The sequence below is a fragment of the Pseudophryne corroboree genome, chromosome 5 (assembly GCF_028390025.1).
Source record: "Pseudophryne corroboree isolate aPseCor3 chromosome 5, aPseCor3.hap2, whole genome shotgun sequence".
NCBI classification, from domain to species: domain Eukaryota; kingdom Metazoa; phylum Chordata; class Amphibia; order Anura; family Myobatrachidae; genus Pseudophryne; species Pseudophryne corroboree.
Window position 1 is genome coordinate 167,027,520 of NC_086448.1, and position 27,508 is coordinate 167,055,027.

Consider the following 27,508-nt stretch of genomic DNA (forward strand, 5'->3'; position numbering starts at 1 on the left):
CAGCAGTACAGGATAGCTGTAAGCTGGGACTGAACCAGCAGTAAAGGATAGCTGTAAACTGGGACTGAACCAGCAGTACAGGTTAGCCGGAAGCTGGGATTGAACCAGCAGTACAGGTTAGCTGGATAGCTGGAAGCTGGGATTGAACCAGCAGTTCAGGATAGCTGGATAGGACACTCAGTGATGCAGGCTTGCAGATAAACTGGAGATTGTATTGACCAGTAGTGCAGGTTTGCAGGTATCCTGGAGATAGGACAACAAGCAGTGCAGGCTTGCAGATATCCTGGAGATAAGATAACCAGCAGTGCAAGTTTGCAGGTATCCTCGAGATAAGATAACCAGCGGTGCAGGTTTGCAGATATCCTGAAGATGAGATAACCAGCGGTGCAGGTTTGCAGATATCCTGGAGATAAGATAACCAGTGGTGCAGGTTTTCAGATATCCTGGGGATAGGAGTCCGGAAGTGCTGGAGTTGGTAATGCACTGTCTCTTTAAGCAGGAGATTGCAGGAGCTCTCTACAGGCTTGAGGAAAACAAAGCACTGACAGCTTCCCAGTGCTTGGAGCTGGAATATATACCAGGCTGAAGGGATCACATGTCAGGGAAACACTACCTGGTTGGAGAGTTCTCTGCAGAGTCAGCTGATCAGGAAGTAACATGCAGTACTCCAGGATAGGCTTCAGAGTGGACTCAAGCCTAGCAGCCCGGGAAGGAGCCAAAGCCTAACTATCCTGAAATGGATGCTGTGACTGACAGCGCGGGACGCCGGATGGACCAGTGAATGGCGGACAGCGCTTTGGACTGCACCGCAGGTAGGTCAAAGTGCAACTGGGAAGCACTGTAAACCTCCGTTTTGTGACACGTTGCTGTTGTTGCTGCTGGGAGTCGATCATATTCCCAGAGGGGAAGTCGGAAGACCACTTGTACTACTTCAACTAAGCAATTGACTGTCCAACAGTCCTTTGCGAGGAAGATGAAATATGACAGCAGTCACCCTGTTGCAAAGCAGATTACTGAGGCCATAACAACTATGTTGGTGTTAGATGTGCATCCGGTATCCTCCATTAGTGCAGTGAGATTTAGACATTTGATGGACGTACTGAGTCCCCGGTACCAAATCCCGTCTAGATTCCACTTCACTAGGAAAGCGATTCCCGGACTGTACAGGGACATTAAGAAAAGTGTCCTCGGTGTCCTGAAAAATGTGGTTGTACCCAGTGTCCACTTACCCATGGACATGTGGACAAGTGGAGCAGGGCAAACTGAGGACTACATGACTGTGACAGCCCACTGGGTAGATGTATTGCCTCCCGCAGCAACAACAGCAGCGGCACCAGTAGCAGCATCTCACAAATGCCAACTCGTTCCTAGGCAGACTATGTTGTGTATCACCGGTTTCCGTAAGAGGCACACCACTGACAACCTCTTACGGAAACTGAGGGACATCACAATGGCTTACCCTACTTAGACTCTCCTGGGGATTTGTGATATCGGACAACGCCACCGATATTAAGCGTACATTACATCTGGGCCAATTCAAGCATGTCCCATGTTTTGCACATACAATTAATTTGGTGGTGCAGAATTTTTTTTTAAATGACAGGGGCGTGCAGGAGATGCGGTCAGTGGCCTGAAAAATTGTGGGCCACTTTCGACATTCAGCCACTGCATGCCGAAGACTGGAGCACCAGCAAACACTCCTGAACCTGCCCTGTCATCACCTAAAGCAAGAGGTGGTTACGAGGTGGAAGTCAACACTCTATATGCTTCAGAGGATGGAGGAGCAGCAAAAGGCCATTCAAGCCTATGCATCCACCTACGATATAGGCAAAGGAGGGGGAATGCACCTGACTCAAGTGCAGTGGAGAATGATTTCTGTGCTGTGCAAGGTTCTCCAACCCTGTGAACTTGCCATACGTGAAGTCAGTTCAGACACTGCCATCTTGAGTCAGGTCATTCCCCTCATCAGGCTTTTGCAGAAGCAGCTAGAGAAATTGAAGGAGGAGCTAAGAAGGAGCGATTCCGCTAAGTATGTGGGACTTGTGGGTGGAGCCCTTCATTCGCTTTGCAAGGATTCAAGGGTGATCAATCTGTTGAAATCAGAGCACTACATTTTGGCCACCGTGCTCGATCCTAGGTTTAAAGCTTATGTTGTATCTCTCTTTCCAGCAGACACAAGTCTGTAGAGGTGCAAAGACCTGCTGGTGAGAAAATTGTCAACTCAAGCGTAACGTGACCCATTGTCAACAGCTCCTCCTTCATTTTCTCCCATAACTGGGGCTGCGAGGAAAAGGATAACATTTCCTAGCCTCCCGCTGGTGGTGATGCAGGGCAGTCTGGAGCGAGTGTTGACATCTGGTCCGGATTGAAGGACCTGCCAACGATTACTGACATGTCTACTGTCACTGCATATGATGCTGTCACAATTGCAGGAATGGTGAAGGATTATATCGGTCACAGACAGTCCATATGTATACTGGCATGATAAAGAGGTAATTTGGAGTCCCTTGCACACAAATTGGCTTTATTCTACCTAAGTTGCCCCCCCTCCAGTGTGTACTCTGAAAGAGTGTTTAGTGCAGCTGGTAACTTTGTCAGCGATTGTCATAGGAGGTTACTTCCACAAAATGTGGAGAAGATGATGTTCATCAAAATCTGCTACATAAAAGTGAAAATTTGTCTTGCTAAGCAAATCCACAGTTTACAAGCGAGGATCGTGAAATTTGACAAACAAGCGTATTATAACCCCGCCGAGGCAACTAAAAAAAATTGAAATCCCTAGCACCCCTAGGGGGGAGATAGCAGCACAGAGTATATCAGGACACAGCATATCTCCGGAATTGCTGGAGCAATGTACTAAAAAATTGGTACACATATGCCTTACAATCTGGGAACAAACACTGTGGGGGGAAGACACCCCTAGCACCCCTAGCACTGAGTATTTCAGCAGACAGCATAACTTTGCAATGCCTTCAGCAATTTCCAACAAACTTGGTAAACATATGACTTACACTCTGGGAACAAACACTGTGGGGGTCAGACACCCCTTGCACCTTTAAGGGTGGGACAGCAGCACAGAATATGTCAGCAAACAGCATAACTGTGGAAGGGCTGGAGCAATTTACACCAAACTTGGTACACATCTGACTTACAATTTTTAAACAAACTTGGGGGGGGGGGGGGTTAGACACTCCCATCACCCCTAGGAGTGAGGCAGCAGCACAGATTATTTCAGCAGACAGCAGAAATCTGGAATGCCTGTAGCAAGTTACAACAAACTTGGTACACATATCACTTACACTCTGGGAACAAGCTCTGTGGAGGGGGGGGCGGCTTTCAGATACCCCTAGCACCCCTAGGGGTGGGACAGCAGCACAGAGTTTGTCCGCAGACAGCATAACTGTGGAAGGACTGGAGCAATTTACACCAAACTTGGTACACATATGACTTACAATCTGGGAACAAACTCTGTGGGGGTTAAATACCCTTAGCACCCCTTGCGGTGGGACAGCAGCACAGAGTATTTCAGGAGACAGCATAACTCCCGAATGTCTGGACATATTTACAAAAGATATGCCTATATACTAGATCTCCAACCAACGTAAATTAATGGACAGCTATCATACGCATTTACCATCCTCATCCTGTAGCAAAGCATGGGTATTCAGCTATCTACAATGTTATTTATACTGTGTGTTCAATATTTACATTTATTTTTGTAAACAGATATTCTTAAAATCTCGGGCATGCCGGGTACTCCAGCTAGTGAATTATAAATTCCTCCAGAAGACCTTTACCAGCAATTGCCTCCAGAAAGTACACGGGGACCTGTGATGGTGGATTTCAGTGGGGACGAATTAATACTCTGTGAGGATGAGGATGAAAGGGGTGAGGATTCAGAGGATGAGGATGAGGCCTACATCTTGCCTCTGTAGAGCCAGTTTGTGCAAGGAGAGATTAATTGCTTCTTTTTTTTTGGTGGGGGGATTAATTGCTTCTATTTTGGTGGGGGCCCAAACAAACCAATCATTTCAGCCACAGTCATGTGGCAGGCCCTGTAGCTGAAATGATTGGTTTGTTAAAGTGTGCATTTCCTGTTTATACAACATAAGGGTGGGTGCGAGGGCCCAAGGACAATTCCATCTTGCACCTCTTTTTTCTTCTTCTTTGCATTATGTGCCCTTTGGGGCCTAGTTTTTAAAACTGCCATCCTGTCTGCCACTGCAGTGCCAGGTGTTTGTGCCACCCACTTGTGTCGCTTAGCTTAGTCATCCATCGACCTTGGTGCACCCTTCTGGCCTAACAAAAATATTGTGAGGTGGGAGGTGTTCAGAATAGACTGGAAATTAGTGCAAATGAATGTTAATGTTATTGAGGTTAATAATACCTGATTTTAGCTGTTTTTATGTTTTTTGTAAAAATCATCCAGATCCAAAACCAAAACCCAAAATGGTGGTTTTGGCATAACCAATCCAGATCCAAAACCAAAACAAAAAAACATGAAAACTGCCCGCCACACATCTCTACTATTTTATACATTTTCTATTATGGCAAACAAAATTTTTTAAATTCATCCACTCGCTTAGCCGTGCTATACATGGGTGCCAGATTGAGGAAAATAGAAAAGGTATAGTTTGAACACATCTATTTATTTATTATTTATTACCAGTTATTTATATAGCGCACACATATTCCGCAGCGCTGTACAGAGAATATTTTGCCCATTCACATCAGTCCCTGCCCCAGTGGAGCTTACATTCTATATTCCCTACCACATGTACACAGACACATTCATACTAGTGTTAATTTTGTTGGGAGCCAATTAACCTACCAGTATATTTTTGGATTGTGGGAGGAAACCGGAGTACCCGGAGGAAACCCACGCAAGTACGGGGAGAATATACAAACTCTGCACAGTTAGGGCCATGGTGGGAATCGAACCCATGACCTCAGTGCTGTGAGGCAGTAATGCTAACCATTACACCATCCGTACTGCCTATGACATCTTTAATGTCACAGTGCAGTACCCTGCTCCTGTCACGGAAGAGGACTTGGCACTTCGGTGTCACCCTTCGATTCATTGAAGTAAAGAGATGTACATCAGGACATAACAGGTGGGTGACACCCAGATGCGGGCTGCACTCCCATTGTACTGCCACTGGGGAGAAGACAGTGCAGAAGGACACTCCTCTCCAACACAACCCTTGCTCGGGGTTGTCTCCGGTTACATAAAAAAAATGACACTTGAGTATCTCAGCAAATTCTACCTGTAACCAAAGACCTGTGGGGTTAAGAAATAATAAACAATAAACAATGAAACATATGAACACTTCAAATATATGCCAATCCACACATTTTTCATCTGTGATGTTAGAACCTTCGTGAACATATCAGCAGCATTATCTCTGCTCACTACATAAGTAACTGAGACTACTCTAATTCAGGAATAAAGTGGTGTCTAATAACAATATGCTTAGACAGTCTGTGGTGCTATAGACCAGTCATTTGCACCGTTTGTCCCAACTTATGCTGATAGTCAAATGTCGACTAAGACTTAATTAACACTCGTGCATATGTATCAAAGCTTGGAGAGAGATACAGTGGACAGAGATCAAGTACTAGCCAATCAGCTCGTAAGTGCCATGTTACAGGCTATGTTTGAAAAATGACAGGAGCTTATTTATTGGTACCCTTTCTCTTTCCAAGCTTTGATATATATGCCTTAAAGTCTTTTTTAAGCATAAGGCTTCATTGGCAGTTTCTGTAAGGGTGGGTACACACTAGAACAATATTGGCAAGATTTGATGTACTGGAATAACAAATCGTTTACATTGTATAGTGTTTATACACAATTGCACACTCCCATGGGTTGCATGTGACATCATCTGGTTGGCTGTGCTGCATGGCCAAACAGCCAATATTGTACATTACAATGTGAGTGTGTACAGCCAATCATGAAGGGAATTCGACCGACCATCGGGACGATTGCCCTTAGTTCTAATGTGTAGCTCCCTAAGTTCCATGTACCCCACCACAGTGGTGAATAGGCAGGGATGCTCTGGGGCTTGTGTCGGCCCTGGCATTTGTGAACGTCACGGGGGGGCGTATGGACACAACACACGGGTGCGAGAGTCAGGGTGGTATGGATTCATGGCATGACCCCATTTCCATGGATATGTTCCTTCAGGCGGAGGGGGGTGGCCAAACCAGAGAGCCGGATGTGGCCAAACCAGAGAGCCGGACCGGCCCACCAGACTATTGGCCCTTCTGGAATATGCCAGAAGAGCAAGATGGGCAGTCTGGCCTTGTGGATAGGGCAACAGTGCATTGCTTTCTTGCTGCCTATCTGACAGTCTCATCTGCTGGTACAAACATTTATCCTCTGCTCCACAGTTGGTACCACACAAAGTCTCTAATACAGAATTTCCAAACTTTGAAAACTCTCATTTAAAGGAAGTTGAACCATAGTTGCCTACCCTCCCGCATTCTGCAGGAGACTCCCTGAAATAGCAGCAATCTCCCTGACTCCCTGAATAGTCCATCAATCTCCCTAATTGTACCTTATCCCTATTATGGAGCTGTTACATTGGGGAAAAAGAGAAATCAGAGATACATAATTCAGAGATACATATATTCAAATGGGATTATTAGTGCCATATCCCTGCATTGGTTATAAGGCACAATGATCCCTATAGCTACATGCATTTTAAATAAGGTTTCTCGTGGCTACTTACAGTATATAGAACCTCTTGTAAAACACAATACACAAACAAATCTTGAAAAATATCAGTGTCTTTTCTTCAACAAGTAGATTTTACTAACTTTGAGGCTCATTTACATTTGAATGTAAGTCATTTTTATGACGCGCCTCTCAGATGTAGCGGTACACGTCCACAGTGATAGGTGTTACTTTCACAATCCACAATCTCCCTGAAATGTTTTTTCAAAAGTAGGCAAGAATGAGTTGAACCCTTTCTCAGGATACATTAAACTGCAGTCTAGTGTTGTTTCTCAGAATTATTTTATTGATGAGTATCAATACTAGCATACATTAAACTTCCAACAGTGCTATGACAAGGAAATTTACATTTCCTCTATCTCTGCCTTGATTATTAGTGACCTGGCTTTTGCTATATTTGTGCTTTTGTCAATGGTAGTACTAAGTGGTTTTGTATCTGACATTGCATACTTGGTTAAGTATTGCCTCAAAATATTCCTGATTAATTGTGACAGTTCTGCTTTTAAGTTAATGTGTCTAACCAGTGATGTGCAGGCCCTAAGACTTAACTTAAATTTTTATCAGATGCTTGACCTGAACTGCTAGCACAAGATCGTCCACATGTAAGACTATGAAGAACAACTTTTGCTCTATTCTTTTGTGTTATAGACAGTGATCAGTCTCTGAATGCACAAAGTCTACCTATAGTACAGCATCTAACTTAACGTACCAACAGTGACAACTGTTTTAGACCATACAATGCATTTTTCAACTAACAGACTTTTCCTACTGGGGAACATGTTGTCATTGTAATGACAAGGTGGTTCCATACACATTTCTTCAAATAGTTCCCATCAAAGAAATCGGAGTCAAAGTCTAATTGGTACAGCATAAAATCATGAATGACAGATATGGCAATGATTACACATAATGTACTGTATCCTTTATTGACAAGATGGGCATTATAACAGACAATGGGGCCGATTCAGACCTGATCGCTAGGCTGCGTTTTTCAGACCGAAACTGCGCAAGCATATGCACAGCAATGCGCCGGCGCATCAGACAAGGGCATCGTTGCATAGCGACGGGATGGTGCAAAAAAAGCTTTGACTTAGGGGTCTATTCAGTGGCGGCGAGAGAGGGGGGGGGAAGAGGTACAAATTACCTGGGCCCAGGTCTGCTAGAGCGGCCCAGGTTCACACCTCCTGTGATTAGGCCACGCCCCCTGAAAAGTACCTGGGCCCAGCCAGGCTATCTTCTGCCCTGGCTGGGAGGCATGCCATGCTCCTGTGAGTGGGTGTGTTTCATGTGCTAGACAAGCACCCAAAGAGGTGTGTGTTAGAATTGCCTGGTGCAGTGACATCAGTCCACACACTTAATGACTTAAACAGTAATGTAGGTTTACATTACTGTAATGTGGTGGTGGGGGACGAAGGACTGCACAGCCGTGCAGTCTGACTCCAGCTGTAGAGAAGATGCGGCACATGGCTCAGCTCCGGAGCCATGATACATGCAATGGAATGCTGTTGTGAGTGTCTGTGGCTGAGATCGGCTCCCAGTCTCAGCTCTGCACATTTGCACACACCAGGACTCAGTCTCTCTTACTCTCTTACTCTAAGACGGGGGAGCAGGGACTACATCACAAAGCTCCGCCTCCAAGTGACTCCTGGCACTAGGGAACTAACACTAGGGGATGCGCCCATAGACTGCTGTGTAGAGACAGGCACAGAGCACACCATATTCTAACAGTGTGACCATGTTCCCAGCATGCTGTGGTCAAACCCCGTCCGGGGGGGTGAGAAGGCCCAGGAATTTGTTGTACCGGGGTCCAGGAATTCTCTTTGCAGCCCTGGGTCTGTTTACTAAGCCTTGTGTGGAGATAAAGTGGATGGAGATAAAGTACCAGACAACTAGCTCCTGTCAGTTTGCAAACCCAGCCTGTGACGTGGCAGTTAGGAGCTGATTGGCTGGAAGTTTATCTCTGTCTACTTTATCGCCATCAGAGGCTTAGTACTGTATATAGACTGTTAACAGCAGTTCATATATTGTAGTCATCTATGATGCCAGCTCTTTGGGATCAGTACTAAATGCTGCCGGCCGGAATCCTGGCGGTCGAAATACCGAGGCCGGAATCCCGACCACACAATCCCGACAGGGGTGATGAGCGGAACGCAGCCCCTTTATTCTCCCTCTATGGGTGTTGTGGACACCCACGGAGGGAGAATATGTCGGGATTGTGCCGGCCGGGATTCCGGCGTCGGTATTTCGACCTCCGGGATTCCGGCCGGCAGCATCTAGACCGCATCCCAGCTCTTTATCTATTGCTGAATTCCATTCCTCCCAGTTATTGCTTACTGTGCCTCTTAAATATTTTGTGGTTTACAGAAAATTATATTTGCAAATTCCTCAGAATATCTCATAGAGGGGTTTCCTATATTGCTTTTAACAGAACTCCTGCTCTGTGATGGGATATCTACACGGGCAGTCTCTAACTTGGTCACACTTCCACCAGTTGGCATATCAAACATCATAAATATGTGTTGCAGCTTCACATTAGGTGATGCTGTTTCATGGAACACCACGTCCCTGGATTTTATAAGGTTTTTGGTTTGTAATGTCCCATAGTCTGAATCCTTTGTTCGGCAGTATCCAAGCATGATGCACTTAACTGACTTGGAATCCAGTTTACGCCTTAGGGATGTGTGCATATAATCTGCACCCAAAGCCCGGAGCTAATTGAAGCTTTTCTTTCTTCCAGACTATGGGGGTCATTCCGTGTTGATCGCTCACTAGCAACTTTTTGCAGCGCTGCGATCAGGTTAAATCTTGGCAAAACTGCGCATGCGTATGCACCACATTGTGCAGGCACATCATACGGGTACAAAGAGGTGCTGTGTGATGGATTTAACTAAGAATCCATTCGCACGGCCAATCACAAGGTGATTGACAGAAAAAGGCTGTTTGTGGGTGTCAACTGACAGTTTTCTGGGAGTGTTTAGAAAAACGCAGGCGTGTCCAAGCTTTTGCATGGCGGGTGTCTGACGTCAATTCCTGGACCAAAAAGACTGAAGTGATCGCAGCTGCTGAGTAAGTCCAGAGTTACTCAGAAACTGCAAAAAACTTTTTTGTGCCGTCAGCTGCAAAAGCGTTTGCACACCCGCAGAGCTAAAATACACTCCCCCATAGGCGGCGACTATCTGATCGCAGCGCTGCAAAAAGTTGCTTGCAAGCGATCAACTCGGAATGACCCCCAATGCCTTTAGCCTTGTTTTGCCTTTCACAAATACTGTGGGTACATGGTTTTTCAAATATACTGTGGTGAACAATACTTCTGCCCAACAACTCTTTTCTACACCTGCATCACTCCTCATTGTCTACACTCTCTCCACAATTGTACGGTTAGCCTGCTCAGTGCCACCAATCTGTTCTGCACCATGCCTTGGTTAACTGGTGCACTATGCCCCATTTCTTTAAGAATATGGATATGCTTTTATTTTTATATCCCCCTGCTATTGTCAGACCTCAAGATCTTTCAGTTTCTGATCTGTTTAGATTTAATTAAGTAAACCTGTGTCATTCTTTTGATGTCACCGATGAATGTCAGGAAATATTAGTATCCACTTATAAATTCTTCCTCCATCGGACCACATATTTCTGTATGCACCAATGCAGTGGTGCTTCAGTACTGGTTGTTGACTTAGGAAATGGACAACAGACATGCTTACCCTTTTTACAGCTCTTACATGCCATTCTCTGGATTATGCATGGTTATTCCTGTCACCATCCCACTAAGGAGATTCTGGACATTATCATACCCTAAGTCAGTGGTTCCCAAACTGTGTGCCGTGGCACCCTGGGGTGCCTCAGAACACTTGCAGGGGTGCCTTGGATTGGTGGTCAAGGACCAATCAAAATTATTTCTGGTCAATGTAACAGGCAAAACCAGTGCTGGTGGCTGCCAATCATAAAATATGTGGACAAACAGAAGTAAATCTTGTTCCTCACCACATAATGGAACCTGAGGATGACATATAAAAACAATCTTTGATTTAATATTTATTACAAAATTTCTCGCTAATAAATGTTTGGCCTAGGGGTGCCATGAATAAAAGGCTGATACTCTAGGGTGCCATGATTCCAAAAAGTTTGGGAACCACTGCCCTAAGTAACCTAGTCATCTATGCAATAGCTGCATATATTTGCTTTAAACGGTCATTGCATAACACTCCTCTTTGCCTAGGATGTATAGTTGATGGCACCGGGTTGCAGTTGCTATCGGTATCCGTTTGGATGGTTGACCATGTTATGGTCGACAGTCATTAGGTCGACCACTATTGATCGACACTGACATGGTCGACATGGACACATGGTCGACACATAAAAATGGTCGACATATGAAAAGGTTGACATGGCTTTTTTTTTATAGATATTTAAATGTTTCTTACTTTACCATCCACGTGGACTACGATTGGGAATGGTAACCTGTGCCGAGTGCAGCGGTAGCAGAGCGAAGCACCTTGCCCGCAGCACGAGCCATGCAAGGGGACGCGATACACTAATTGGGGTTCCTGGTCATGTTACGGAAAAAATGACACCAAAAACAGTTCAAAAGTCTATGTCGACATTTTCATGTGTCGACAATTTTCAGGTGTCCATGTCGACCATGTCAATGTCGACCAATAGTGGTCGACCTAATGACTGTATACCAGGGGCGGATCCAGAAGAAAATGAAAGGGGGAGCACCATGATAGGGGAAGGGTAATAGTTATATTTACATGCATCTAAGGCACTCATGCTCCCAGATAAGAGGAGTGGTATCACTGGGGGCGTGGCCTCACAGAATACGCCATCAGGTAATGATTGGCTGTAGGAGCGCATCCCGGTTTATTGCCAATGTTTCACCCTGATGAAAAGGCTAATTGGGCCTTGAAATGTTGGTCACCTGTTCCATTAGTTATGGGAGCCTGGATGGCACCCCAGTGCAATATAATTATTATAGTTTTTATTTGGTGGTGGCAGGTGCAGCATACCTTGTTTTGGGCACTGCAGTGAGACTCAGACTGCAGGACATGAACTGCCCATCTTTGATTAGCAGAAGCAGCCAGCTGGATCTCCAACAAGCAGCATAACACTTCTGCAGGACAGCCCTGTCACAATCACACGGCCGCCTTCTCAAAGCTGAGCTGTGTGTGACTGCACCTAGCATGGTGGTAAAGGAAGTGGAGGAGGAAGTGCTGGGAAACTGTGCAGTGCAGTGAGGGCTAATGAAAATGAAGCCTTCTGCGCCGTCATAAGTAACAGTCTTACTCGATGCTGGCATTTGAACCCTGCGCCTGGGCTGGACTCTGACTGGCTGGCAGTGGGGGAGGTAGGTTGTAGTGTGAGCAGGGGGAGGCTGGAGCTGCAGCTCCAGCATCCCCATTGGTTACCACACGGACTTGCTGTTAGAGCCGCAGCGGGTCCTAGTGCCTGACGGCTCTTTTCTCGGAAATAGCAGTAGTGCTGCTGCTGTTCTCCTTTTGAAAAAGGAAAAAGTCAGAAACGACAGGGGGGGGGGGGGCACGGGCCCAAGTGCCCCCCCCCCCCCCGATCCGCCTATGCTGTCGACCATAACATGGTCGACCATTCATACTAGAGATGAGCGCCGGAAATTTTTCGGGTTTTGTGTTTTGGTTTTGGGTTCGGTTCCGCGGCCGTGTTTTGGGTTCGACCGCGTTTTGGCAAAACCTAACCGAATTTTTTTTGTCGGATTCGGGTGTGTTTTGGATTCGGGTGTTTTTTTCCAAAAAAACCTAAAAAACAGCTTAAATCATAGAATTTGGGGGTCATTTTGATCCCAAAGTATTATTAACCTCAAAAACCATCATTTCCACTCATTTTCAGTCTATTCTGAATACCTCACACCTCACAATATTATTTTTAGTCCTAAAATTTGCACCGAGGTCGCTGGATGACTAAGCTAAGCGACCCTAGTGGCCGACACAAACACCTGGCCCATCTAGGAGTGGCACTGCAGTGTCACGCAGGATGTCCCTTCCAAAAAAACCTCCCCAAACAGCACATGACGCAAAGAAAAAAAGAGGCGCAATGAGGTAGCTGTGTGAGTAAGATAAGCGACCCTAGTGGCCGACACAAACACCGGGCCCATCTAGGAGTGGCACTGCAGTGTCACGCAGGATGTCCCTTCCAAAAAACCCTCCCCAAACAGCACATGACGCAAAGAAAAAAAGAGGCGCAATGAGGTAGCTGTGTGAGTAAGATAAGCAACCCTAGTGGCCGACACAAACACCGGGCCCATCTAGGAGTGGCACTGCAGTGTCACGCAGGATGTCCCTTCCAAAAAACCCTCCCCAAACAGCACATGACGCAAAGAAAAAAAGAGGCGCAATGAGGTAGCTGTGTGAGTAAGATAAGCGACCCTAGTGGCCGACACAAACACCGGGCCCATCTAGGAGTGGCACTGCAGTGTCACGCAGGATGTCCCTTCCAAAAAACCCTCCCCAAACAGCACATGACGCAAAGAAAAAAAGAGGCGCAATGAGGTAGCTGTGTGAGTAAGATAAGCGACCCTAGTGGCCGACACAAACACCGGGCCCATCTAGGAGTGGCACTGCAGTGTCACGCAGGATGTCCCTTCCAAAAAACCCTCCCCAAACAGCACATGACGCAAAGAAAAAAAGAGGCGCAATGAGGTAGCTGTGTGAGTAAGATAAGCGACCCTAGTGGCCGACACAAACACCGGGCCCATCTAGGAGTGGCACTGCAGTGTCACGCAGGATGTCCCTTCCAAAAAACCCTCCCCAAACAGCACATGACGCAAAGAAAAAAAGAGGCGCAATGAGGTAGCTGTGTGAGTAAGATAAGCGACCCTAGTGGCCGACACAAACACCGGGCCCATCTAGGAGTGTCACTGCAGTGTCACGCAGGATGTCCCTTCCAAAAAACCCTCCCCAAACAGCACATGACGCAAAGAAAAAAAGAGGCGCAATGAGGTAGCTGTGTGAGTAAGATAAGCGACCCTAGTGGCCGACACAAACACCGGGCCCATCTAGGAGTGGCACTGCAGTGTCACGCAGGATGGCCCTTCCAAAAAACACTCCCCAAACAGCACATGACGCAAAGAAAAATTAAAGAAAAAAGAGGTGCAAGATGGAATTGTCCTTGGGCCCTCCCACCCACCCTTATGTTGTATAAACAGGACATGCACACTTTAACCAACCCATCATTTCAGTGACAGGGTCTGCCACACGACTGTGACTGATATGACGGGTTGGTTTGGACCCCCACCAAAAAAGAAGCAATTAATCTCTCCTTGCACAAACTGGCTCTACAGAGGCAAGATGTCCACCTCATCATCATCCTCCGATATATCACCGTGTACATCCCCCTCCTCACAGATTATCAATTCGTCCCCACTGGAATCCACCATCTCAGCTCCCTGTGTACTTTGTGGAGGCAATTGCTGCTGGTCAATGTCTCCGCGGAGGAATTGATAATAATTCATTTTAATGAACATCATCTTCTCCACATTTTCTGGATGTAACCTCGTACGCCGATTGCTGACAAGGTGAGCGGCGGCACTAAACACTCTTTCGGAGTACACACTTGTGGGAGGGCAACTTAGGTAGAATAAAGCCAGTTTGTGCAAGGGCCTCCAAATTGCCTCTTTTTCCTGCCAGTATAAGTACGGACTGTGTGACGTGCCTACTTGGATGCGGTCACTCATATAATCCTCCACCATTCTTTCAATGGTGAGAGAATCATATGCAGTGACAGTAGACGACATGTCCGTAATCGTTGTCAGGTCCTTCAGTCCGGACCAGATGTCAGCATCAGCAGTCGCTCCAGACTGCCCTGCATCACCGCCAGCGGGTGGGCTCGGAATTCTGAGCCTTTTCCTCGCACCCCCAGTTGCGGGAGAATGTGAAGGAGGAGATGTTGACAGGTCGCGTTCCGCTTGACTTGACAATTTTCTCACCAGCAGGTCTTTCAACCCCAGCAGACTTGTGTCTGCCGGAAAGAGAGATCCAAGGTAGGCTTTAAATCTAGGATCGAGCACGGTGGCCAAAATGTAGTGCTCTGATTTCAACAGATTGACCACCCGTGAATCCTTGTTAAGCGAATTAAGGGCTCCATCCACAAGTCCCACATGCCTAGCGGAATCGCTCCGTATTAGCTCCTCCTTCAATGTCTCCAGCTTCTTCTGCAAAAGCCTGATGAGGGGAATGACCTGACTCAGGCTGGCAGTGTCTGAACTGACTTCACGTGTGGCAAGTTCAAAGGGCATCAGAACCTTGCACAACGTTGAAATCATTCTCCACTGCGCTTGAGACAGGTGCATTCCACCTCCTATATCGTGCTCAATTGTATAGGCTTGAATGGCCTTTTGCTGCTCCTCCAACCTCTGAAGCATATAGAGGGTTGAATTCCACCTCGTTACCACTTCTTGCTTCAGATGATGGCAGGGCAGGTTCAGTAGTTTTTGGTGGTGCTCCAGTCTTCTGTACGTGGTGCCTGTACGCCGAAAGTGTCCCGCAATTCTTCTGGCCACCGACAGCATCTCTTGCACGCCCCTGTCGTTTTTTAAAAAATTCTGCACCACCAAATTCAAGGTATGTGCAAAACATGGGACGTGCTGGAATTTGCCCATATTTAATGCACACACAATATTGCTGGCGTTGTCCGATGCCACAAATCCACAGGAGAGTCCAATTGGGGTAAGCCATTCCGCGATGATCTTCCTCAGTTGCCGTAAGAGGTTTTCAGCTGTGTGCGTATTCTGGAAACCGGTGATACAAAGCGTAGCCTGCCTAGGAAAGAGTTGGCGTTTGCGAGATGCTGCTACTGGTGCCGCCGCTGCTGTTCTTGCGGCGGGAGTCCATACATCTACCCAGTGGGCTGTCACAGTCATATAGTCCTGACCCTGCCCTGCTCCACTTGTCCACATGTCCGTGGTTAAGTGGACATTGGGTACAACTGCATTTTTTAGGACACTGGTGAGTCTTTTTCTGACGTCCGTGTACATTCTCGGTATCGCCTGCCTAGAGAAGTGGAACCTAGATGGTATTTGGTAACGGGGGCACACTGCCTCAATAAATTGTCTAGTTCCCTGTGAACTAACGGCGGATACCGGACGCACGTCTAACACCAACATAGTTGTCAAGGCCTCAGTTATCCGCTTTGCAGCAGGATGACTGTTGTGATATTTCATCTTCCTCGCAAAGGACTGTTGAACAGTCAATTGCTTACTGGAAGTAGTACAAGTGGGCTTACGACTTCCCCTCTGGGATGACCATCGACTCCCAGCAGCAACAACAGCAGCGCCAGCAGCAGTAGGCGTTACACGCAAGGATGCATCGGAGGAATCCCAGGCAGGAGAGGAATCATCAGAATTGCCAGTGACATGGCCTGCAGGACTATTGGCATTCCTGGGGAAGGAGGAAATTGACACTGAGGGAGTTGGTGGGGTGGTTTGCGTGAGCTTGGTTACAAGAGGAAGGGATTTACTGGTCAGTGGACTGCTTCCGCTGTTGCCCAAAGTTTTTGAACTTGTCACTGACTTATTATGAATGCGCTGCAGGTGACGTATAAGGGAGGATGTTCCGAGGTGGTTAACGTCCTTACCCCTACTTATTACAGCTTGACAAAGGCAACACAAGGCTTGACACCTGTTGTCCGCATTTCTGTTGAAATACTTCCACACCGAAGAGCTGATTTTTTTGGTATTTTCACCAGGCATGTCAACGGCCATATTCCTCCCACGGACAACAGGTGTCTCCCCGGGTGCCTGACTTAAACAAACCACCTCACCATCAGAATCCTCCTGGTCAATTTCCTCCCCAGCGCCAGCAACACCCATATCCTCCTCATCCTGGTGTACTTCAACACTGACATCTTCAATCTGACTATCAGGAACTGGACTGCGGGTGCTCCTTCCTGCACTTGCAGGGGGCGTGCAAATGGTGGAAGGCGCATGCTCTTCACGTCCAGTGTTGGGAAGGTCAGGCATCGCAACCGACACAATTGGACTCTCCTTGTGGATTTGGGATTTCGAAGAACGCACAGTTCTTTGCGGTGCTACTGCTTTTGCCAGCTTGAGTCTTTTCATTTTTCTAGCGAGAGGCTGAGTGCTTCCATCCTCATGTGAAGCTGAACCACTAGCCATGAACATAGGCCAGGGCCTCAGCCGTTCCTTGCCACTCCGTGTGGTAAATGGCATATTGGCAAGTTTACGCTTCTCCTCCGACAATTTTATTTTAGGATTTGGAGTCTTTTTTTACTGATATTTGGTGTTTTGGATTTGACATGCTCTGTACTATGACATTGGGCATCGGCCTTGGCAGACGACGTTGCTGGCATTTCATCGTCTCGGCCATGACTAGTGGCAGCAGCTTCAGCACGAGGTGGAAGTGGATCTTGATCTTTCCCTAATTTTGGAACTTCAACATTTTTGTTCTCCATATTTTAATAGGCACAACTAAAAGGCACCTCAGGTAAACAATGGAGATGGATGGATACTAGTATACAATTATGGATGGACTGCCGAGTGCCGACACAGGGGTAGCTACAGCCGTGGACTACCGTACTGTGTCTGCTGCTAATATAGACTGGATGATAATGAGATGTAGTATGTATAAAGAAGAAAGAAAAAAAAAACCACGGGTAGGTGGTATACAATTATGGATGGACTGCCGAGTGCCGACACAGAGGTAGCTACAGCCGTGGACTACCGTACTGTGTCTGCTGCTAATATAGACTGGTTGATAATGAGATGTAGTATGTATAAAGAAGAAAGAAAAAAAAAACACGGGTAGGTGGTATACAATTATGGATGGACTGCCGAGTGCCAACACAGAGGTAGCTACAGCCGTGGACTACCGTACTGTGTCTGCTGCTAATATAGACTGGTTGATAATGAGATGTAGTATGTATAAAGAAGAAAGAAAAAAAAAACCACGGGTAGGTGGTATACAATTATGGATGGACTGCCGAGTGCCGACACAGAGGTAGCTACAGCCGTGGACTACCGTACTGTGTCTGCTGCTAATATAGACTGGTTGATAATGAGATGTAGTATGTATAAAGAAGAAAGGAAAAAAAAACACGGGTAGGTGGTATACAATTATGGATGGACTGCCGAGTGCCGACACAGAGGTAGCTACAGCCGTGGACTACCGTACTGTGTCTGCTGCTAATATAGACTGGATGATAATGAGATGTAGTATGTATAAAGAAGAAAGAAAAAAAAACCACGGGTAGGTGGTATACAATTATGGATGGACTGCCGAGTGCCGACACAGAGGTAGCTACAGCCGTGGACTACCGTACTGTGTCTGCTGCTAATATAGACTGGTTGATAATGAGATGTAGTATGTATAAAGAAGAAAGAAAAAAAAACCACGGGTAGGTGGTATACAATTATGGATGGACTGCCGAGTGCCGACACAGAGGTAGCTACAGCCGTGGACTACCGTACTGTGTCTGCTGCTGATATAGACTGGATGATAATGAGATGTAGTATGTATAAAGAAGAAAGAAAAAAAAACCACGGGTAGGTGGTGGTATACAATTATGGATGGACTGCCGAGTGCCGACACAGAGGTAGCTACAGCCGTGAACTACCGTACTGTGTCTGCTGCTAGTATAGACTGGATGATAAATAATGATATAAAAAATATATATATATCACTACTGCAGCCGGACAGGTATATATTATATAATGACGGACCTGCTGGACACTGTCTGTCAGCAGAATGAGTTTTTTATAGAATAAAAAAACACCACACAAGTCACACGTGTTTAACTTTTTCAGGCAGACAATCACAATATACTGGTGGTCAGTGTGGTCAGGTCACTGGTCAGTCACACTGGCAGTGGCACTCTGGCAGCAAAAGTGTGCACTGTTTAATGGCCCTCATTCCGAGTTGATCGGTCGCAAGGCGAATTTAGCAGAGTTACACACGCTAAGCCTACGCCTACTGGGAGTGTATCTTAGCTTCTTAAAATTGCGACCGATGTATTCGCAATATTGCGATTACAAACTACTTTGCAGTTTCTGAGTAACTTCAACCTTACTCTGCCTGTGCGATCAGTTCAGTGCTTGTCGTTCCTGGTTTGACGTCACAAACACACCCAGCGTTCGCCCAGCCACTCCTCCGTTTCTCCAGCCACTCCTGCGTTTTTTCCGGAAACGGTAGCGTTTTCATCCACACGCCCATAAAACGCCGTGTTTCCGCCCAGTAACACCCATTTCCTGTCAATCACATTACGATCGCCGGAGCGATGAAACAGCCGTGAGTAAAAATACTATCTTCATTGTTAAATTACTTGGCGCAGTCACAGTGCGAATATTGCGCATGCGTACTAAGCGGATTTTCATTGCGATGCGATGAAAAATACCGACCGATCAACTTGGAATGAGGGCCAATATGTACTCCTGGCTCCTGCTATAACCTATAACTGCTCCCCAGTCTCCCCCACAATTAAGCTGTGTTAGCACAGTCAGATATTATACATAGATGATGCAGCACACTGGGCTGAGCACAGATATGGTATGTGACTGAGTCACTGTGTATCGTTTTTTTCAGGCAGAGAACGGATTATATTAAATAATAATAAAACTGCACTGGTGGTCTCACTGGTCAGTCACTAGTATAACTAACTAACTACTATCAGCAAAATTCTGCACTCTCTGAGTACTCCTCCTAAGCTCCAGTAAATGAAGTGTCTCACTCTCCCCTTTTCTATTTCTAAACGGAGAGGACGCCAGCCACGTCCTCTCCCTATCAATCTCAATGCACGTGTGAAAATGGCGGCGACGCGCGGCTCCTTATATAGAATCCGAGTCTTGCGATAGAATCCGAGCCTCGCGAGAATCCGACAGCGTGATGATGACGTTCGGGCGCGCTCGGGTTAACCGAGCAAGGCGGGAAGATCCGAGTCGCTCGGACCCGTGTAAAAAAACATGAAGTTCGGGCGGGTTCGGATTCAGAGGAACCGAACCCGCTCATCTCTAATTCATACCAGAGCCGTTGCTATTACAGGGACTAATTCACTATGGATTGCTATTGAAGAGGAATTCAATTTTTACTAACTTGCCACTGCTAAAAATCACATGTGAAGAGTCGCCCAGAAAGGAGAAAAGATGCCCAACAATCCATTCGCAAATATGCGTATGCATTAGCAGAATTGCAATGCATACACAAAATTAAGCACCATCTTCAGTTTCGGCTGACCCCAGCATACTTAAGTCAATGAGTGCAGTTGCACCAGATCCATGTTATTGAACATAGTGTTTGCAGATGATGTCAGATACATTCCACCGAAAATGGTCATGACACCAACAACTCACCACAAACGCCATGTTACCACCTCACTTCCTGTAAATCAAAATACATTCGCTTTACAATCAGGCTGCATACGCAGTGTGAACGCATTTTGCTCTTCGCGCAAGCGCAATGCGTTCAAAGCGCATGGGCATTCTGCTGATAATTGCTCACTGCGTACAATCTCACATTTGTAAACGGTAGTATACTGGCCCACAGTCCCTATTTTGTTCTGCACAACACACTTTCCCTCTGTGAACTTGATGTAACGAGTCACCGCGGCCCGTGACGTCCCCGTAGCATCTGGTTGTTGCTAAGCGATGCTAGGGAGGCTTCCGCTCCCCCGGCCGCTGCTCCCCCGGTAACCGGGGATGCTGTCGGAAGGGGCTGCGCTGGGGATCCTGTGTTCATGCAGCGGGACAGCTGCACAGAGTTTTCATTAAGGGAGGCTGGGCTGTGCACAGGTGGTAATTGGCTTTTGCTTCCTTTATTGCCTGTGTCAGCCTCTGATGCATTGCTGGTCGTAGCCTCTGTTTGCAGCGGGAGCCTTTGTCGCGTGGAGCCTTTGTCGTGTGGATCCTCAGTCCGTGGATTTCTCCAGTTGTTCATCTGTACTTATTCCCAGACAGCATTCCTGTGTCCAGCCATTGTTCTACACCTTAGCTTGCTGAGTTATACCTAGTATCTTGCTCTAAGCCTTAGTTTATATACAGTATTTCTAAAATATGCTTGTGTACTAGCTTTTCCAGAAGTTATTGAAACTCCCCAGTTAGGGGTATTTCCGTTATCTTCTCTGTTTCTTTCTCCTCATAGCTTGCTCACTCCCTTTCCTTTCATACCTCAATTTCAGCCATATCTCTATAATTTGCCTTCTCTTAGCTTTGTCCTTCCCCATTTCTGCTCGGTAATGTATTTCCGGTACTCATTCCCACCGGCATTGATTCAGGTCACTCAGGGGTTGAGCTCATACTACCGCCAGTGGCATAAGACCTGGCGGCATACCAGTACCGGTAAGCATGTTCTGCCTTATGGGAAAGGTGGCTGTTATAGGCATGAAGACCTACTGGTAGGGTCTATGAGTCTCAATCTCGGGTGTACAGGGGTCACTGCCTGAAGACCTTCAGGAGACTCAGATCCAATGGAATAAAAGATCCTCCAGTACAACACTTGACCTTGAATACTTGACCTTGAATCCTTTTCCTTCTAGAACACTTATGGCAATAAGGTTTGCTCCCAAATCTGGTATGAATAACACATCCTGGATCAATGTGACTATGGTTTCACCTTCAATTCTCAGGAGGACTGTGATTGTCCTGACTTTCGTGGATGTAAATACTGTCACTGTGTCATCGGTATCCGGACTCTGGGTTGACACCACTTAGGTCGACACCCATTGGTCAATGGTGACTAGGTCAACACTAGAAATAGGTCGACACAAACAAGTTCGACATGCAAAAAGGTCCACATGAGTTTTTTAAATTTTTTCTTTTTTTTACTTTTTCATACTTTACGATCCACATGGACTACGATTGGGAATGGTAACCTGCCCGAAACATGGTGAGCAAGGGGACACAGTGCACTAATTGGGGTTCCCAGTTACTTTACGAAGAAAACGACACCAAAAAAAATGAAAAACTCATGTCTACCTTTTTTCATGTCGACCTTGTTCATGTCGACCTATTTCTAGTGTCAACCCATCCACTGCTGACCAATAGGTGTCAACCTAAAGGGTGTCGACCTAGACAATGTCAACCCTGAGTCCCATACCCGTGTCATCAATCCTCATGACAGATATAGGGTCACATGTGTTTAATGATGTCAATCGTTCTTGATTGAAACTAAAATGCCTTGAGACTTCTGAATCCATGTTCCAGCAATGCTTATTCAACTGTCTGGGACATTTAAAGTTGACTAGTTTCTTTCATCACACTTCTTTTGTTAGCCACTTTGGTCCCTCAATCCACATTCAGAGGCCTTATGTTTCACATTTTGACATGTGAAACACTTGTATTTAGGCCTTTTGGTGTTAGAGTCCTTTGTGAATGAAGAAGCCACCACTAAGAATTTTAGCAGAAATTTCACCTCCTCGTCATCTGCTTGGGCTCCTACAGATGTCAATTGCTGTGATATGGACAACATCTTGTCAATGTTCTCATTCATGTCTTTGCATGCACTCAATTTGGTACCGTACAATGGATGCCTCAGGTTTATCCTCCTCATCAGGCCTTTATCTTCATATGCTGCATGCAAGGCTGTCCATCTGTCATGCGCTGACACTTTACCATGAATTATAGAATTCATGTGCTGTTCTACAGCTAGGACAATAATTTCCATGGCTCTATCCACTTCATTAGAATTTGGATTGTCACCTGGACCATTTATGATCTTCCACAACTTCTCTCTCTTTAGCTGTATCTCCATAATGAATTTCCACTTGTCATATTTCTCTGGGTCACTCAGTTTTGCAAAGCTCATGCTTGCACATGTACTGTGCATTTTTTGTCTTCATCCAAACATAAGACTTTTCTGTATACTTGACACTTGAGGTACTGTTTTTATATCCTATTGCTATAACCTATTGGTAGAACCTGTTTAGTTATAATAAGTAACAGTGGAATGTGTAATGGAGGTTGGTCCATACAGATATCCTTAACTAGGATAGTACTGTAGGTTTACAGTATTTGGTAAATGTTTATATACAAGGTTATCCATGGTAATGCACGATAACAGAAATAGTCACAGATAATTGCTATGGCAGCAGCAACAGGTCACATACATAGGAGCTGAGTGGTGCTGTACACAGTGGTGCAAATGGAGTCTGTGCATGCTTAGTAGCACGCCAACGATGTCATCCCAGGGTCGGACTGGCCCACAGGGGTACAGGGGAAACCACCGGTGTGCCCCACTGCCTGAGGGCCCATCCCCTCCTCTAAGGAGGTTCCAGACTGTGCACCTGTATCATACATAGTAGATATGTTGCATTACACTGCACAAGACAATTGTGTATTTCAAGCGTCTGTGAAGGCTGACCACACCCCCTTTGTAGACTGGCCACACCCCTAAGTATGGGCCCCCTATCACTGCATTCCCCAGGTGGGCCCTTCATGCCCCAGTCCGACACTGTGTCATCCTACTGGTAAATCACTATACATGGGAGGAAACAGTACAGAAATGAAGTCCCCTCCAACAGCCCCTTCACTCATAGCACTCCTCTGCAACAAGTGTAACAACCTGTAGATGTAGGGTCAGCTTGGATTTAGCTATAATGTATAATTTGAAAGAAATTCAAATGCACCCTTTCATACAGTAGCTTTCTATGAATTTTTCCTCCTCAATTAAAATCAGGTCCACCTGCTAGCAATCTGTACGTTATTTGTGCACTGTAGTTGTACATCTGGCAGACTCTGCTGAAAGAAAAATGCATTATGCAGCAGATGAGCATTTTAGAACTTTTTTCAGATATTTTTGAACATCAACTAAGAACATCATTATCTGCTATAAATAGAAAATAAATTATTATATAGTTAGTGCCATCTGTTGCTTTAGGTTATGAGCATAATTCTTCAGTGGAATGCTGTATATTATTACTGCATATAAAGCAGATACTACATTAATATCAACACTAATGAGATGTAAAAATTTTAATTAGATTTTGGAATTGAAACACAGCTAAAGATGCCAGATATATATTTCTAAGTGTTGTGCTGGACATCATTATCAGATCATTAAGGGCCTGTTTGTGAAGTGGGAGTAAAACAAAATAGAGCAAGCAACTGTTGGCGTGATTCAGAGATGGATTTTGTACACAGTGGAGCGGTTATTTATGCCACCGCGCATGCATTGGAGTCGCACTGCCCATGTGCAGAGACAGTCTTGCAAGAATAGTCACAGTGAAGATAGTAATAGGAGGATGGCTACTAAAATGCAGGTATGTCACAACTGTTTTGGGTGCGTTTAACTGCCTGCGACTGTTATACTTTACCCAGTCTAAATGGCTCCGGTGCCTGGGTTCTATTGGGCAGTAAGCGCGGCCATACGGTAACTCTGAAGGTCGATGTTTGATCAATAAATACTTAATGGTGGTGTTTGTATGCAAGCGGTGGTTCAGAGACCCCTCCAGTGGGGCCTCAGTACAAATCACGGTGGCTGCATCATTTGCATATTTTCGCGCAGCTGCTGCATACAAATTTGCAACTGCAGTGGCATTATCCTACAGTACATCTCTGAATCGGTCCCTGTGCTCCTGGACACACAATGCTGCAATTCTAGGGATATATATATATATATATATATATATATATATATATATAGCAACTGGTGTCGGATCGGCACTCTCCTGAATGAAAGTGAGTTGCTCAGGTGCCTTCTGGAAGGATTCATGCAAATAGACACTATAATGCAGGGGTGTCAAACACAAGGCCCGCGGGCCAAATCCGGCCCGCCAGACCTCGTCTGATGGCCCGCGGACTCACATTTCAAACATGGGTGGGACGCGCTTCGCTGCAGCCAATCCCTAGCCTGCCAGATTGATTGATGGCTCTGTGGCCCGGCTGCAAACTTTAAAAATAGGAGGTGGAGCCTTGCCAGTGCGGACTTGATGGCGCAGCTCTCCTCGATTTGGTGAGTTGTGCTTCGGACAGTGGATAACCTGCGGCTGGAGGAGGGTGTTGGGGTCTGAGAGCTGCCAGTGTTCCGCAGCCGGGGATCGGGGCTGGGTACTCCGTGATCCCGCGGCCAGCTCCGGGTGGTGATGCTGCTTTAGCTTTGAGCTGTTACAATCAGCGGTGACAGGGGGGCTGACTGTTCCCGCGGTGGGGGCTGGTTCAGGTCCCCGAGCTTCCGGCATTACAATGAGTCTCACTGACTCATTTAATGCCGCCACCAACGCTGCGCCTGTCTGCCCACCACCAGTGCCCCGGAGCCCTGTGCATTAAGACAGTCACTGCACAGTCAGTGACTCGGGTCCCGACTCCCGGCCGGAGGGGGAGAAGGAGATGCTCTGCTTTCAGCTCCTCCACCATAGACTCAAATGCTGCATGTGCCCGACTTGTTTAACTATTCCAAGTCCCTCTCTCTATTGCTGTTCACACGGACACCTGGCTGTTACACCCCGGTCCTGATTGTCACCAGCCCCAAAAGTTCATGGGAGGGATGCATAGAGTCACTGGCAGCCATCTCCATGCACAGTGACAGCCCCTGATTGTAAGCACTACTGATGCCAGGCAGGAAAATGCAATACTATTGTTGTACAAGTGGAAAGTGCTGCTCCTCCTCTCTCTCGCTCCTCTGCCCCCCCTCTCTCTTCATGTATCCCCCTCTATGCATCTCCTTCCTCTCTGTCTCCCCCCACTCTCCGTCTCTCCTCCTTTCTCGCTCTATGTCTGTCTCCCCCCTTTCTCTCTCCGTCTCTCCCCCCTCTCTATCCCTATCTCCTCACTATCCATTTCCCCTCTCTGTCTCCCCCTCTCTCTGCTCCTCTCTCCGTCTCTCCCCCCTCTGCGTCTCCCCCCTCGCGCTCTCTCTCTGCGTCTCCCCCTTTCAGAGCTAGTTATTACTTACATTATTACAAAAAACAGTAATAATTGAATGCAGTGACATTAATTTATGATAATAAAGAGTGGACACATAGACCTACAGATACAACCGGCCCTTTGATGGGGACCAAACTGCTGATGCGGCCCCCGATGAATTTGAGTTTGACACCCCTGCTATAATGCAATCAGCGGCACTCAGAGACTGACACAGCTAGAAACGGATAAAGTGCTGGTGCTTTTTAATCCATAGTAAAGGCTGGGTGATCCAACGTTTCGGGGCACGCAAGCCCCTTTGTCAAGGTGAGCCAAATACAGAGTGAATCAGAACAAAACTAAATTGTTACCTTTATGGTGAATAAGACCCGCGGGCGGGAAGAACAGCAGTGTCCGGGGGAACATGACGCTTCCGTCCCGGATAGTGTGACGTGTGTGCGCCGCGGTCACGTGATCATCCTGCGCGTCGTTGGATGCCTACGTTGCCATGGCAGCCTAACAAAACTGGTGTTGTCATGGATGCCTGGGACTTCCGTGGTCTCCCGATCGCGGAGGTGAGGGAACCGGGCTGCAAATTAAAAGTGACAGGTGTAAAAACAACATGTGCAGTTGTAAATATTTAAGAAGGATCTATATAGGTCTGAGACTACATCATATAATTGAAACTGCCTGCATGCAACGGTCTTGGAGTAGCAGTGAATGTTATATGAAAATATACTAGTGATGTCAGTCTGGCACAGTATGGTGGAAATGGCAAATGCTTATACACACAGATATTCATCATAAGGGGATAACGATAATACTGTTGCTAAAACAACCAAATAGGAGACAAAAATACAGCATGTGACTGTATTGCCTGAAAACTGCCGATATTAATGAACTGGGACTTCTGTAAGGAAACTGTCACCACATCCAATTGTGTGGCACTCACTATAGTCCACATTCCGTTAGGCCCCATTCGCCAAGGAGATATGACTTAGAATACACTCCATTGTATTCTGTCATTAAGACCCTTCGGTCTCACGGTGTCCAACTTGAACATCCAGCTGGCCTCACGTTTGAGCAGAGTACCAGCCCTTTCGCCACCTCTCAGATTGTGGGGTATGTGGTCGATGATTTGAAACTGTAGATCCTTCAGGGAATGTTGTTTTTCTACATAGTGTCTGGCAACAGGTTGTTCAGGTCTCTTCAGTGCTAATTCCGCCTTTAGCGCAGATCTATGTAACGCAAAGCGTTCCCTGGCATTGCGTATGGTCTTGCCCACATATTGATACTTGCATGGACAGGTAATTAAATAGACAATATGTGTCGTTGTGCATGTGAGCACATGCTTGATGTTATATATTCTACCTGTCGAACTGGAGGTAAAGGTCGGGCCGGTGATCATATGTTTGCATGTCTCGCAGCCTAGGCATTTATATAGCAGCCTGCTGGTTTTGTTAGGAAGTTGGAAACTGGTATGGAGTCGAAACCTGTGATGTCAGAGTGGACCACAAAATCTTTGATGCTTCTTCCCTTGGTGTGACACATCATGGGCCTCTTTTTCCTTAACGTGGTAAGATTTTTATCCGTCGCAGCTATGGGCCACAGCGCATTGAGGGCTCGTGGAACCACTGGACTGGAGGTGTTGTACCGTGAGACGAAGGGTATGATAGCCTGGTCATTCTTGGTTTTGGGTTTCAAGAGGTCATCTCTGTTCATAGCTGTTACTTGTTGCTCGTATTTCTGTAGTGACCCACTCTTGTAGCCTCTGTTCTTGAACCGTTCAGTTACATCCATCAAAGCCCCTTTGAGTTTATCAGGGTCACTTGTGATTCTAGCTGCCCTGATGTATTGCGACTTGGGTAGCCCCCTTTTGAGAGCTACAGGATGATGGCTGTTATAGCGCAAAAGGGTATTTTTGTCAGTGGGCTTGTGGTACACCTCAGTGCGTATCG